Here is a 16,768-nt window from a genome sequence, read left to right as displayed (position 1 = left end):
CCCAGAGTTGAAAGACTGAATTTTATTTGCTGATTTATGCAAAAACGAAACAACATTTTTACTTGAATTATTTAGCTAATTCTCACAAGATATTTTATTGAGCCACAATTAGATTTCCAATAATTATTTTATTTCTTCTGTTTACTTCCCAAACATGTACAAATTTCAGCAGTGATCAGATGGAAAAAGAATGATTCTTTTTCTGGGCCATTTTAATTCATGCCCAAGGATATCACTAACCTCAGGAACATAAAAGAGGGCCCGAAGTGTAAATTGACCTTTGATCATACGAGGAAGGATATCACTAACCTCAGGAACATAAAAGAGGGCCCGAAGTGTAAATTGACCTTTGATCATACTTGTGAGTAGGTTTTGCTTCCAGGAAGTTCTACTCGGTTCCAGGACTGAATAAGTAAGAAAAGTTGTATTTATATTGTTTTTGTCCACCTAATAATCTGCCACAAAATTGCAATTTGAGACCGAAAATCTTTAAGAATCAGATTCTAGGAATTTTTTTTAGTTTCCTCATTCTGAAGTAGGTAATTATACATTTTATCATTGCTATTTTTTTAATAAAATTTTGTCCTTCTATAAGATGACTAATTTTGAAATTGGAAACAGTAGAATGTACAATATTTTGACTATATATTCTTTAGTTGGGACACAGGGATATGAGACTGATCAGGTTCTCTTAGAGAGGAAGGTATCTCACTGCATATTTTGTGAAATATCTTGAAAGTATTATATGTCTGTGTTCAACAAGGCTGCCAGCAAACAACATAAAAGTAAGCTTACTCATATTATCTGACTAGCATTGTGCTAGTATGCTAGAAATATTTAAAATATTGAATAAACAACCATATTTAAAGCAGATAAAAATTTGGGGTGAACAATTAAAAAATGTTCCAACATTGGGGAAAAGATACCCAAAATACAGTTTAAGATATGGGAATAAGCTGATCGAGCAGAATTCTCTCTTAAAAGTGATATGCTGTTTTAATAAATACTTTGAATTTAGGTGTTAGTGACAGAGCAAACCTAAGGTTTTTAAGTTCTTTCAAAGGGCTGTGCGTTTTTCATTACGATCTGTTTCTTGTGGGAGTTTACCAAACCTGTGTAGCTAAACGTCCAACAAACCTAACATGTGAATTATAAAAAGTGAGCTTCTGTTCAAATGTGTGATGCTAATATCCCATGATTCTTATATTCAGCTATATATAGTTAATAGAGTTTTACTGCGTTCAGTTTTAATAATACATATAGTGATAAGATTTTGTCTTAGCATGCATAACTTTTGGCCTCTTTCTCCATAATGTACGATACATATACACACTTTAGCAACTGACTCAATGTTTTATACTATCATTCGTTCTCTAGGCCAATAAGGCTTGTAAGAAACATAAAAATTAACAACATTTTTATTTACCAAATTTTCTTATACCAGATGGAAGACTTAGATTTTCTGCTTGTAACTCATGGGTTAAATTTTCCTATAAGCTGCTGGCACAAGGTACAGAAAGTTACAAAAGTATAAATCATACTCCATCATGGCCAAAAGCTTTGTTCCAGACATGGTATTGGCACAAAACTAAAAATATTGGATTGATTTTTCCATAGGTTCAGAGCCATGATTTTTATATCCTTTATTTTAATGCCAAATTATATCACTAATGTTATTTTTTTCTGTTTTGACATGATATTGTATTATGGTCCCATCTTTCAAATTTCCTATTAAGTTTTTCTCTGGCTTATCTTTATCAAAACAGAAATTTCAAGTTTGGAAGACTACTTAAAATCCTTTGGATGACCACTTCAATAATTACCGGTAAAATGCAACCATTCCACAAAAATGAAATATTGACTGCATTGCATTGGAATAAAAACAAAACAACTGAGAAAAATTTTTAAACAAGAATCATTGGTTCCAGTGTGTCAGCTTCAATCTGTGCCTTATAAGATAGTAATTTTTTCCATTAATTTAACCAAGTTTTAACTTGTGTGGCATAATAAATCTTTTCTATATATTTTTATTTGTCCATATTATGAGTAACTTTGGGATTATTTGAATTAATGCTTTGGTGTTATAATAAAAAAAATTGTTCCTAGAGAGGAAATGAACAGTGGAGAGACAACCTATCTCTCAATAAAATTAATTAATTAACTAAAACAGGTAATTCAAGAACAGACATTTTCTCAAGTATTATAATGCTCCAGATTAATTTTACATAAACTTGTTTAGTGGTGGTGTTTTGTTAGACGACTCAAAAAATACTAAGAATAGATTTCACCATTAAAAACCTTTGAGTAGGAGGTGAAAAGACAATTAAAAAATTTTTTAAAATTTAAATAGCCTTGGTAAACTATGAAGTTTGGAGTTAATTTAGGAATTCATGTCCTTAGGTTCCAGTGGTTTACCTAACAGACTAGCTGAGTCACTATACTGCTCCTACTGTGATACATGCCCATTGCAGGTGTACGATAAGTCAGTCATATTTACCACAGGAATAAATTTGTGGATGCAGTGCATTGATACATGCACAACTAGCAGCTCTTCCAGGGTGGCAAAGTAGGTTTGGGAGCAAATTGTAAAATGAAGAAATAATACTAGTGCCAGAGGTAGGGTACGCAGCATCTTCATCCCTAAAATAATAATGTATACCAAAGGAAAGAATACAGGCACACAGTCTTTTATGTTCATTTCCAAAATCCAAAAAGCCCAAAAAACTGAAAGTCTTTTCCCTAACTCATTTAAAGGTAAAACCAGACCTAATATACATATTGTTTATTTATCCCACTTAGTGTAAATAGTCACGTATTTTGCTGCAGAAACACTGGTTGTTTGATCATGGAATCTCATTTCATACCCTGGTGTGGTGTTATGTAACATACGGTGTATCTTAATATCTTTCTAAAATACATACAATTCTTGGCATGTGACCTTCTATATAGTTTGTGAATTATTGGGATGCTTTCTGCTTATTTGCCTGTTTGTCAAGCATCCTCTCCTTCCTGACGCTCAGCTCACAACAACTTCCCTGCATAGGAGTAGGAGAGAGCAAGAGGGTGCTTGTCTAGAAGGTGAATGCTACCCTCACTGTTCCTTGTCTACAATGATGATGTTGTGAATCATTGCTCCATAATCAGCCATTGACTTTCACCATGACTCGGGTCTCTGGGACTGGTGCTCAATTAATGTGAGAAAATTCAAGTGCCATGCCCAACCTGGGGTACCACTCAATGTGATTTTTCCCTGTGATATATCTGAGATTATCAATGATCTTGCATCATTTATATGATCACATGTGTTGAGTGATCTGTGTGTGGACTGAGCAGTTTCTTCAATGGAGGTGTATAAGGATAGAACCTATTATTTGGACTTTATTAGTTTCTAGCATTAACCATCTGGACATCCAAGGAAGAGAATACAGCTACTTACTTATCCTTGGCCAGAGAATGGTTCTCCTGTACCACTGAAGAAAGGTTAAATTGAATCCACTGAATCTGGATGAATTTGACTTCTCCATGAAAGCCAGTTCTGATATATCTGTTCCAGGGGAAAAAAAAAATGTATTTCGAGCTAGAATGCCTTCACCTCTAGCTTTAAGTGACTGACCTAATTGTCCCATAATGAGAATCAGGGCAGAGTAGGAATGACTAAAATTAGTTAATTCTGTTCCTCATTAATAGTTCTGGCTATGGAATGTAAGGGAAGGATTAGGGTGTTTTATGCTCTAAATTTATCCAAGTATTCTGTCTTATTAGTGGAGTGGAATTGAGACTTGGCAACCCAGAAAACTAGTATTCAAAACCTGCTGTGATAACCAGGACATGGGAAGTAGAGTTTGTTGTCTTTCACTTCCTGTTTATTCTTGACTCTGGGTTTTGGAAAGTTTAGAGAAAACAGTAGTCATATTTGGTTCCTGTGATGACATCTCTATCCCCCACCTCTTTGTTGTCTTTCACTTCCTGTTTATTCTTGACTCTGGGTTTTGGAAAGTTTAGAGAAAACACTAGTCATATTTGGTTCCTGTGATGACATCTCTATCCCCCACCTCTTTTTCTTATCTCCTTTTCCGCATTTTGTATGTGTATCTCTACTTTCTGTCTATCTAATCACCTATTGCTTGATGTCACTTTCTCTCTGCCTGACTGTCTGCATACCTATCAATTTATTTTTCTGCTTTATTTTCTGATACTGGGAAAGTATGAGAAAAGATGGGAAAGGGAAGAAATAGGTATCTGCCAGTCTCTAGTCAAAATATCCTCTAGTTAAAAATACTACTTAAATCATTATTTACACAATTTTAGCCTTATAAAAGCAAAATCTTCATGTAGCAGTAATGACAATTCTTAAATTTCACTTTGAGAACCACTTAAACTAGAGATCATTAGTCTGGATGTGGTGGAAATCAGATGTAATTCATAAAGCACTTTGAATTCCTTGGGAGATTTAAATTGAATTGAAGAATGCTAATTCTTTTTCATTTTAATTGAAGAGTGTTAATTTTTTAAAATGAATTTGTTGATTTATTTACTGAAAATAGACTGATTGTATATATTTATGGGGTACATAGTTATGTTTTAATACATGTAAACAATATGTGGTGCTTGGTTCTTTTTTATGGTATCTCTCCCTTCACTGATTTTCTCCTTCTGATCACAAATTGTTTTTCTGACTTTGTTGTCTATCTATATTTTCTTGCATTGCATTGAGTTTCCTCAATATTATTTGCAATTCCTTTTCAGGTATTTCATAGATGTCCTTTTCTTTGGGGTCTGGTACTGGAGATTTATTGTATTTCTCTGAGGCTGTCATATGTCCTTATTTTTTCATGTTTTTCGTATCTTTACATTGATGTCTGTGCATCTCGCAGAACATTCACTTCTTCTAATTTTCTGCAGTAGCTTCTGAAGGGAGAGACTCTTCTCTTTAGATGTGTTCTATATTGTCAGAACACATTGGTAGGATGTTTTAGGCTTGGTTTGGGATGAGTGCAGAAGTGTAGTCTCTGTTTAATTTCTTTGACTGTATTTAATGTTGGAGTTGTCTAGCCTAGGCTCTGGGGCACTAGGAAGCTCTTTGCTGAAGTGAGTGACACTGGTGGAGGTTGCTGAAGCTGCAGGCAGGACCTCGACCTCCTGGAAGATGCACTGGTGCACTCATTGTCTCCTCAGTTAAAGTGGGCATATCTGCTGAGGGTCACTGGGGTTGCCCTCAGGATTTGGGGATTCCAGGAGAGATGCTGTGGCAATTGGCTATCCCTTTATGAAAGTGAACAATGTCACTGGGGTAATGAGTGGGACTGTGGACTCTTGAGAGAAGAACTGGGGGATTTTACAGCTCCCTAACTGGAGTGGTCAAACCTGGAGGAGATTGCTGGGACTTTGAACTCCTTGGACAGGTGCTGGGACATTCTGCAGATTCCCAGCTGTAATAGCTGAAATAAGTGACACCAGGCAGTGTCACTGGGGTCATAAGTGAAGTCTCAGGCTCCTGGGAGAAGAGTTGGTGTGCTCTGCAGCTCCTCAGTTTGAGTGGGAGACCCTGGGTAGGCTCTCTGTTACCATGGCCAGGATCTTGTGCCCCCAAGAGATGCACTGGAGTGCTCTGCAGCTCTTCAGCTGGGGTGGGCCACTCTGCACAAGATCACTGGCATGGTAAGCAGGACTCTGCACACCCAGAAGAGATGCTGAGGTGCTCTGCAGCTCCAGTGTTGAACTGAGCTGCTCTAAACAAGATTGCTGAGGTTGTGGGTGGACCCTGCACCCCCAAAAGAAACCCTGGATTTCTCCTTACCTCCTCAGCTGGAATGGGCCAGCCCAGGCAAGGTAGATACTAAGAGATGCTGGTGTACTCTGCAGCTCCTCAACTGAAATGGGAAACTCTGGGTGAGGTCACTAAGGTCATGAGCAGAACCCTCCATCCCAAAAGAGATGCTAAGATGCACTGAAGCTCTCCAGCTAGGAGGAGCCCTTGGCAGGATTGTTGCAGCTACAGACAGGACTCTGTGACCCTGGGAGAGACACACTGGCTCTCGGCAGGTTTGCCCTGTTAGGAATCTGTGCCACCAAGAGAAGTTCATAGGTGCTCCACCAAACACAGCAGTAGCAGAGGCCCCAATCAGTTAGCTCTCAGGCTACAGAAGTGCAAGCACTGGCTCCCTCTTTCCTGGGGATGACCCCTGTATCACCTGCCTCCAAGGGTGCAGGGTGCCCTATGGGCTTGTGTGCAGAGTCATGGTGCGTTGAGGGTGCCTTAAGAATTTGGAGATGCTGGCGCTATTGGGCCCCAGGACAAAATGCACTCTGGTGTTGACTCTGATCCCAAAGTGGTGACTTCCTGTGGCAGCTTGAGACCTGAGGGATGGGAGTCTCAATGTGAATTCCCTCTCTGAATTAATGCTGTTGTGTGGCTCCAAGAAGTTCTCTACCCTGGGATCACAGCCTGCAAGGGCCATGCACCTCCCACCACCTCCCTTGTATCTTAGATTGCAGGAATCCACAGTGGGATTGCCAACTGTTGGGGATTTCTCTTGCCTTCCTTTTCCCCACAGCAAGGAGTCTCTACTGGCTATGAGCTGATCTCAGTCAGTTGCTTCACTTGTCTTTCTATGCTGCCATGACAAACTTCCGAACCTCAGGAAAACTTCCTAACTCTTTTGCTGAATTCCTGTGTTTTCTCTGAGAAACTCTATTCAATGTGTGACTATGCATTTGCTGTTTTAGACTTTTTTTGCATCAAAAGTGAGAGCTGCGTGCCTCTAGTCAACCTTCTTGGACCTGCTTAGTCACTAATTCTTTACAATAAAATAGAATTTTCTTGTATATTGATCCTAGAATACATTTTTCCAAACTACCTAGTATTAAATTTATTTTTATATTTTGTCAGGAAATGCCTTGAAAGTTTCATTTAAAGGGGCTCCCATGGGAAATATTCTCATTAAAATTCTAATTTTGATATAAGAATATTTTGCTTATTCATAAAACAAAGAAATTAAACTCCATGGTCTATAAAAAGTGGATAAATACTTCTTTTTTAATGTTCCTGAATGTTATTTTCTGAATTGTTTTATGAGATGTGTTAAGGAAATCTTTTTACCTTTATAAGCATATTGTCAGCAAGAAGCTAGACACAGTTAAAAGCAGTTACAGTGTGGTGGCAGCACAGGACTTGGCTTCTTAAGTAGCATCTTTAGAGGGAGGTATATCTCAGTCTCTCAGCTCTAAACAGCCAGAAATAATGAGAACCATGCTCTTTGGAAAATTGAAAGCCTTGATGCCCTATGTTCTGGCTTAGGCTATTTTCAGTGCCCTCACCTGAAAATAGTGCCCTCACCTGTACTGTCCTAACCCTGAGCTGCTCTGGACTACTTACCAGGCTTTGGTAGCTCTGGATGGTTGCAGTGACCCTAGCCCAGGGGTTACAAACACAAAAGCACACAGGTCCCAAGGAAGAGATGTAAATGAGTGAAGGGGTTCCAGTGAACTAGCAGCATAGCCTGTACAAAAGGAAAGATTTTCTACTCAGCTCTCCACAAGGATGCACACAAACCCAATGTTGTTAGATATTCCATTTTTTATTTTCAAAAGAAACACAAAATCCAGCATTTTTAGATGATATTTTATTATTTGAAAATATTCTATTGTCACTATTCAAGTTTTTGCCCAAGAAAAATCTATCATCTGAATCTGACAGTGAGCTGCCTATTGTGACTCTTGCCCGAAATAAAATAATTAAACCCAGGAAAAGACATCTAAATGGTTCACCATCATTCATTATCCCACATTTTAAGATTTTTGGACATCTTTCTGGCTTATTAGGAATCACAGCAAAAACCTAGAGATCATTCTAATGCCATATGCAAAATGTGTTAAAGAGCTCCAAGCATCATGGTCTCAACCATGCTTGGTCATTAGAAACCATCTACACACTGTGTAACAGGAAAGAAGTGCCAATCAAATAACGTGGTTTTGTACTCTCCAGCTAAGATCTCATTGCAGATTCCATTAATATCGACCCTGCAACACCTATTTTGCTTTATTGAGGGGTTAGTACCAACAGGATGAACTAACCATGAGGAACTGCTTCTAAAATCAACCACCCAGAGATGCTGAATAAAAGTCTGATACAAACCATGATCACCTGCAGGAAATGAGAAGTACTTGAGCGATGAGCAATGTTTACAGTATCAGACACACTTAACCTTCCTCTCTTCCCAAAATATAAAGTTGTCTCATTTCTGGTAATTTTCTTTGACACGTGATTGTAAGATAGTCATCCGTTCAGTACCTGGGTATAGTTATTTCAGTACAAGACTACCGTCAACCTATAGTTAACTGGATAACCTGAGTTTTATGGTTATGCATCTGGCTTGCCTGGATCTTGTAACATAGCTGTGCCTAAATGATGCAAAGTAAGGGGTTCATTTTTTAAAATATATTTCAAAAAATGATTACAGAGCTTTGTGCTAAGTGTTAGACATTAAAAGATGATTCTGTTAATCGCTGTTATCAAAACCATACGGTCTAATATGGAAGAAAGACACATAAGCATTAAATGTATAAGTATAAGGCATTAATACTATGATAATAGTCTGAACTGGTCCATCAGCAACTCCTGATGATTCTACTCCAATATATATCTAGAATCTATCCATATCTCTCTATTTCCACTGCCATCACCCTTGTACAAGGCACTATTTTCTCTCCAGTATTACTGCCACAACCTATCTGGTCATCACACTTCCGCTTCTGACACTACCATACCCATCTGATTCGTAGCAACCAGAGCAATCAAAAAGCAATAATATAGCCCTGCAGGTACTGGCCGTAGCCTATATCTACAGCCTCATCTTGTAGTGTTGCCCCCTCCCAGTCTGGACTACTGTCAGTTCTCACAAGGAGCTAAATGCTTCATCATTCAGACCCTATTGTTTGCTATTTCTCCTGCAAGGAAGCTCTCCTCTCATTTAAATGTCACCTCCTTAGAAAGGTGCCAGCCAACCTAAGTTTGGCAGTTCAAATGCCATCTCCACTTTGCTTATAAGCTTTATTATAATGTGCCCTTATTTTTGTCTGTTTACTTGTTTTATTTTGTTTTTTCTTTCCTGTTTGTTCCCTCTCTGAATTTCATGAATTTCATGAAATTCAGCATCTTTGTCTGTCTCGTTCTCCATTGTACTCTCAACATCTAGCAAAATGCTCAGTATACACAGTGGAACCTCAGTAAACTTTTCTCCTAAGATGATGGAAATTTCAAGGCCCTATGGGGAGCAATTAATTCTGTCAAGATTAGGGAAAAAGGGATAATATTGTTGGTCATTGTATTAGTTTTCTAGAGCTGCCATTTAAAAAGTACCACAAGTGGGTAGCTTAAAACAATAAAAATTTATTTTCTCACTGTTCTGGAGGCTGGAAGTCTAAAATCAAGGTATCTGCAAGGTTGGTTCCTTTGGGGGAACTCAGAAGGAGAGTATGTTTCATGCCTCTCTCCTTGCTTCTAATAGTGCTGGCAATTCTTGGTGTTTCTTGGTTTGTGGCAGCATAACTCCAATTTATGCCTTTCTCCTCATATGGTCTCCCTGTGTGTCTTTCTCTGGGTGCCCCTGGCACCATACAAGGGCAGCACCTTGCTTCCTAGGACCCTCAGGCCTCCTGCACATCAGAGCAGTTGTGCCTTTGGCAGCACAACTGAGGCAGCACCCTGCCCTCCAGTGGGAGCTCCAAGCCTCCAGCACACCAGAACAGTTGCAACTCCCAGCACAACAGCTGATGTGGGGCGCTCCCACCAAGGGTTCGGATCCCATGTGGAGACCGGTTCCCACTTACTGGCTGAGCGTGGTGCGGGCGCAACACTGAGGGTTGTGATCCCATTGCCGGTCCCTGGTACGGGCACGACACCGAGGGTTGCGATCCCATTACCGGTCAGTAAAAAAAAAGACAGAAAAAAAAAAAAAAAAGGAAATGTGGCACCACCAAAGATCATAATAATTCTCTAGTAACTGACACTAAAGAAATGAACATTTCTAAATTGCCTGAGAAAGGATTCAAAATAATGATCGTAAGGAAACTCAGTAAGATACAAGAGAAAATAGACAATTCAATGAAATAAAGAAAAATGATTTATGATAAGAATGAGAAACTCAACAAAGAAATATTACAAAACAGAGCCAAACAGAAATATTGGAGTGAAGAATTCAAGCAGTGAAATAAAAAGTACAATTGAAAGCTTCAACAGCAGACTAGATCGAACAAAAGAAAGGATCTGTGAATTTGAATATAATTCTTTTGAAATGACTCAGTCAGAAGGAAAAAGAAGAAAACAATAAAAAAGAATGAAGGAAGCTTGTGAAACATATGGGACACCATTAAGCAAACAAATATTTGCATTGTGAGAATTTCAGAAGGGAAAGAGACAAAGAAAGGGTCAGAAAACTTATTTAATAAGATAATTGCTGAAGACTTCTCAAGTGGATATACCAGTATTTATATCTGTTTTAAAAACAGATCCGTAAAGCTCAAAGGTCCCCAAATAAATTCAACCCAAAGAGGTCCCTATGGAGGCAGATTATAATCAAACTGTTAAAAGTTAAAGACAAACAGAAATTTTTTAAAGCAACAAGAGAAAAGCATCAAGTCATATATAAGGTAATGCCCATTAGTGGATTTCTCAGCAAAAACCTTACAGGCCAAGAGAGACTAAATGATATATTCAAGGTGCTGAAAGAAAAAACTGTTACTCAAGAATACTATACCCAGCAAAGCTGTTCTTCAGAAATAAAGGATAAATAAAGTATTTCACAGACAAGCAAAGCTGAAGAAATTAGTTACCAATAGACCTGCTTAAGGGACTTCTTTAAGTGGACACAAAAAGCTGATAATTACTATCATAAACATATATAAAAATATAAAACTCACTGGTAGAGGTGAGTTTTAATCATACAGTCCAATCCAGAATAATCCAGTACTATAATGGTGGTGTGCAAATCATACATATCTCTAGTATAAAGGTTAAAAATCAACACAGTCAAAAATAACTAAAGCCACAATAAGTTATTCAAAAATACACAATATAAAAAAATATAAATTATGACATCAAAAACATAAACTGCGGGGGAATAAAAGTTTAGAGTTTTTGTATGTGGCAGAAGTTATTGGCTTAAAATAGTAAATTATAACTATAAGATGTTTAATGTAAGGCTTATGGTAATCACAAGACAAAAAAAACTACAGCAGACAAGCAAATGATAAAGAGCAATAAATCAAAGCTTAGCACTACATAAAATTACCAAATTATAAAAATAGACAACAAGTGAGAAATAAAAGAGTAAGAAAGCAACAAAGAGCTACAAAACAACTGGAAAACAGTTAACAAAATGGTAGGATTAGGTTCTTAACTATCAATAATAACCTTGAATATAAACAGATTAAATTACCCAGTCAGAAGTTACAAAGTGACCGAATGGCTAAAAGAACAAGATCCAATGTTATGCTGCCTACAAGAGACCCACTTAAGATTTTAGAACAGAGATAGGCTAAAAGTGAAAGGACAAAAGAAGATATTCCATGAAAATGAAAATCAAAAGTAATCAAGGGTGGTTATACATATATCTGATTAAATAAACTTCAAATCAAAAACAGTTAAAAGAGACAGAGAAGGCCAATAATTGATAATAAAGGTTAATTTATCAAGAGAACATAGCAATTGTAAATGTATACGCATCCAACATTGGAGCACCTAAATATATAAAGAAAATATTGATGATAAAAGGAGAAATACCTAGCAATACAAAAATAGTACAGTACCCCACTTCCACCAAAGGATAGATTAACTAGACAGAAAATTAATAAGGAAATACTGCACTTGAATTGCACTTTTGATCAATTTGCCCTAACAGACATATACAGAAATTTCCATTCAACAATATCATACATGGGACATTCTCCAGGATAGTCCATAGTTAGGCCACAAAATAAGTCTTAACAAATTTATCAAGATTGAAATCACATCTAGTATTGTTTCAGACCACATTGATATGAAACAAGAAATCAAAAACAGGAGGAATGTTGGAAAATTCTCAAATATGTGGAAATTAAACAACATGCTCCTGAACAGCAAATGGGTCAAAGAAGAAGTCAAAAGGGAAATTTAGGAACATTTTTAGATGTATGACAATGGAAACACAATATATCAGAACCTATATGATGCAGCAAAAGCAGTTCTAAAAGTGAAATATATAGTAATAAATGTCTACATTTGAAAAGAAGAAAGAAACCAAGTAAATCATATTACACCTTAAGGAACTAAAGAAAAAAAAAAGAACAAAATAAACCCAAAATTATCAGAAGGAAGAAAATAATAAAAATTAAGATAGAAATAAATCAAATAGGGACTAGAAAAACCTGGAAAGGAAAAATAAAACTAAGAGAACTAAGAGTTGGGTTTATGAAAAAATAAACAGAAATGACAAACTCTTAGTAGTCTAAGAAAGAGAGGAGACTCAAAAAATGAAACCAAAAATGGAAAAAAAAAATACATTAGATGCCTCAGAAATAAAAAGGATCATAAGGGACTATCATGAGCCATGGATAACCTAGAGGAAATGGATAAATTTCTAGAAAAATACAACCTACAAAAATTGAATCAGGAAAAAATAGTAAGTTTGAGCAAACCAACAACAAATAAATAGATTGAAGAAGTAAAGAAAACCTCCCAGCAGGGAAAAGCACAGGACCAGATGGCTTCACCATTAAATTCTACCAAACATTCAAAAAAGAATTTATTCCAATATTTCTCAAACTCTTCCAATAGAGCTAGAAGAAATACTTTAAGCACATTTTCTGAGCCCAGCATCACCTTGATATCTAAGCCCCACCAAAAAATCATAAGAAAAAAAAACTACAGACCAATTTCTCTGATAAACATTGATGTGAAAGTTCTCAATAAATATTAACAGAATTCAACTACACATCTAAAAGATTATATATCTTTTGTGATGTGAAAGTTCTCAATAAATATTAACAGAATTCAACTACACATCTAAAAGATTATATATCATGACCCAGTGAGATTTATCCCTGGCCTAAAGGATGGTTTGACATAAACAAACCTATTCATGTGATATATCACATTAGCAAAATGAAAGATTAAAACCACGTGATTATTTCAATTGATGAAGGAAAAGCACTTGACAAAGTTCAATATTCTATCTTGATAAAAACTCTCAGCAGTTTAGGTATAGAGGAAAATTCTTCAACATAATAAAGGCCATTTATAAAAAACCCACAGCTAATATTTTAATTAATGGGGAAAACCTGATAGCTTTCCCACTAAAATCTGGTACAAGACAAGGATGCCCACTCTTGCCATTTTTATTCAGCATAGTACTGGAAACACTAGTAATAGCAATAAGACAAGAAAAAGAAATAAAAAGCCTTCAAATTGGAAAGGAAGAAGGAGAATTATCTTCTTTTGCAGATGACATAATTCTATACGTAAAAACCTCCGAAGGTTAAAAAAAATGCTAAAACTAATAAATTCAGTAGTTTCAAGACACAAAATCAACATACAAAAATCATCAGCATTTTAATACACAAATAATAACCTAAGTAAAAAAGAAATGAAGAAAACAATCTCATTTATGATAGCATCAAAAACATAAAATATCATCATGATGCCAGAATAGACAGTCCCCAGCATCACTTTCTCCTACAGTTGATAGCTGTTTGCAAAGTTTGTGAAGGGAGGAGAAGCCACAGCAAGAAAAAGAGGAAACTGCTCTGACCATTTCAACCCTGGCCGCTGGAGGGCCAGCCCTGTGAGATAGAAAGAAGCTGCAGCACACATGGATCAGGAGCCAGCAAAAGCCACAGCTCAATGCTTTGTGTGAAGTTGTCTGGAGTCTGCAGAGGAAAAGAGGACATTGGAGCACACCCTACAGGCCAGCAAGACCACTGACAGGGTTCCTGTGGACCCACATAGGAGCAAAAGCTTCAAGAAAGAACCCATCATGAGAGCCCTGTGCATCACCCACCCCAAAGGAAGCATTTAGAGTTAAGGAGAAGCTGGCCCACAGGAAGAACATTGGGGTATAGATTGGGCAGCTGATCTGTCTTCTGACTGGTGCAGGCCCAGTCAGTATAGACTGGTTAGAATGATAGAATTGTTGGGGTGCAGTTTGCTGGGAAGACTCAGTCCTGGGCCAGAATTTCCAAACAGTGTACGTGTATCTGACCTCATAAGACCTGAAAGTGATTAAAAGGCAAACAGTTAAAGTCTGGTCTGCAGAAAGCCTTCCTTAGAGAATCAGTAGCAAAGCAGCAATTTAGTGTAAGCACAGAGCTCAAGTGCTGGTCCCCACAGGAAATTCCCCCAATTCTGGAATCAACCAAAACCAAAAACCAGAGACAAAGCTATGATATTAACCAGTAAATATCTAACACCACCAAGGAATACCTAGAAAACCTAGAAAAGTTAACAATCTCCTCAAATGCCCAGGATCAACATAAAGACACAAAGACGAAGAAAGAACAGAGATACATGACACCAGCAAACAAAGCACCAGCAATGGACTCAGAGGCACAGTGGGTTTATAAAATGTCAGAGAATTTAGTAAAACCCTCACAAGGATGTTCAGGGAGTCACAAGAAGAAACAGATAGAATATTAGATGATATCTGGAAAACAATCTAGGGGCAGAATGAGCAACATGACAAAGGAATTCAATCAATTAAAAAAACCAAATAGAAATTGTAGAAATAAAGATTACATTATTTGAACTGAAAAACTCAATGAAAAGCTCCAACAGCTGACAATCAAACAGAGGAAAGAATTAGTGAGCTTAAAGATAGAACATATGAAATTATCAAATTAGAAGAGCAAGAAGGAAAAACAATAAGAAAAAATGAAATAGATATACAGCAAATATGAGACTCCCTGAAGTGAAATAACCTCTGCATAACTGGCATTCTCAAAGGAGAAGAAAAATGAAGAGATATTAAAAGTATATTGCAAGACATGATGGCTAAAAATTTCCCAAGAATGGAGAAAGAGGACAGCATTCAGGAAGCTTATGGGTTGCCAGTCAAATTAAATCCAAGGAGGAACACCCCAAGGCCCATCATAATCAAATTATCAAAGACCAAAGACAAAAAAAGAATACTGAAAGCAACAAGAGAAAAGAAACACATAAACATTCAATGGAGATCCAATACATCTCTCAGTAGATTTCTCAGTGGAAACCCAGAAAAGAATGGGATGATATATTCAGGGTGCTGAAGGGAAAAGACTGTCAGCCAAGAATTCTGAATTTAGCAAAACTACCCTTTGAATATGAAGGAGAAATAATGTCTTTCCCAGACAAACAGAACATGGTCAAGTGAGATTTTTTCCCAGGGATGCAAGGATAGTTCAACATACACAAATCCATAAGCATGATACATCACATCAACAGAATGAAGGAAAAAAATCCAAGCAAACATATGATCATTTTAATAAATGCAGAAAAATAATTTGATAAAATCCAACATCCCTTCTTGATAAGATAAAAACACTCAACAAATTAGGTAGGCAAAGAATGTACTTCAATAAAATAAAGACCATATATGACAAACCCTAATACATTGAATGGACAAAAATTGAAGGCTTTTCCTTTAAGATCTGGAATAAGACAAGAATGCCTACTTTCCCCACTCTTATTCAACATAGTACTGGAAGTTCTAGCCAGCACCATAAAGCAAGAGAAAAAAATAAAGGGCATGGCATCCAAACTAGAAAGGAGGAAGTCTAAGTATCCTTACTTGCATATGACATGATTATATACGTAGAAAACCCTAAAGACTCCACCAAAAAGTTACTAGAAATAATAAATGAATTAAATAAAGTAGCAGGATACAAAATCAACACGCAAAAATCAGTAGCCTTCCTATACCCCAATAATGAAATAGGGGAAGAAGAAACCAGGAAAAAGCAACCCTATTCACCATAGCTACCAAAATTATGAAATACCTAGGAGTAAATTTAACCACAAAGGTGAAAGACCTTTACAATAAAAACTATAAAACATTGGTGGAAAAAAGTGAAGAGGACACAAATAAATGGAAAGACATACCATGTTCTTGTGCTGGAAGAAATAACATCATCAAAATGTCTATTTTATTCAAAGTAATCTATGCATTCAATGCAATCCCTATCAAAGTACTAGTGACATTCTTCACAGAAATAGAAAAAACAATTTTAAAATCTGTATGGACCCACAAAAGACCCCTATAGCTAAAGCCATCAGCAATAAAATGAACAAAGTTGGAAGCACCACACTTCCTGACTTCAAAATATACTATAAAGCTATAATAACCAAAACAACGTAAGTATTGGCATAAAAGTAGACAAATAGACCAACGAAACATGAGAGTCCAGAAACAAACCCACGCACTTATAGCCAACTGATTTTCATCAAAGGTGCCAAGAATATACAGTGGGGAAAGGACAGCTTCTTCAATAAATGGTGGTGGAAAAACCATATATCCACATGCAGAAGATTGAAACTCGACCCTAATCTCTCACTATACACAAAAGTCAACTCAATATGGATTAAAGACCTAAATTTAAGACCTGAAACTATGAAGCTACTAGAAGAAAACATAGTGGAAATGCTACGTGAAATGAGAGTGGGCAGCACTTTTTTTTGAGTGAGACTACAAAGGCACAGGTGGGTAAAGCAAAAATAAGCAAATGGGACTACATCAAACTGAAAAGCTTCTGCACAGCAAGG

The sequence above is a fragment of the Galeopterus variegatus genome, unplaced genomic scaffold, assembly GCF_000696425.1.
Source record: "Galeopterus variegatus unplaced genomic scaffold, G_variegatus-3.0.2 Scaffold2571, whole genome shotgun sequence".
Classification (NCBI taxonomy): domain Eukaryota; kingdom Metazoa; phylum Chordata; class Mammalia; order Dermoptera; family Cynocephalidae; genus Galeopterus; species Galeopterus variegatus.
This window is presented reverse-complemented; position numbering follows the sequence as displayed.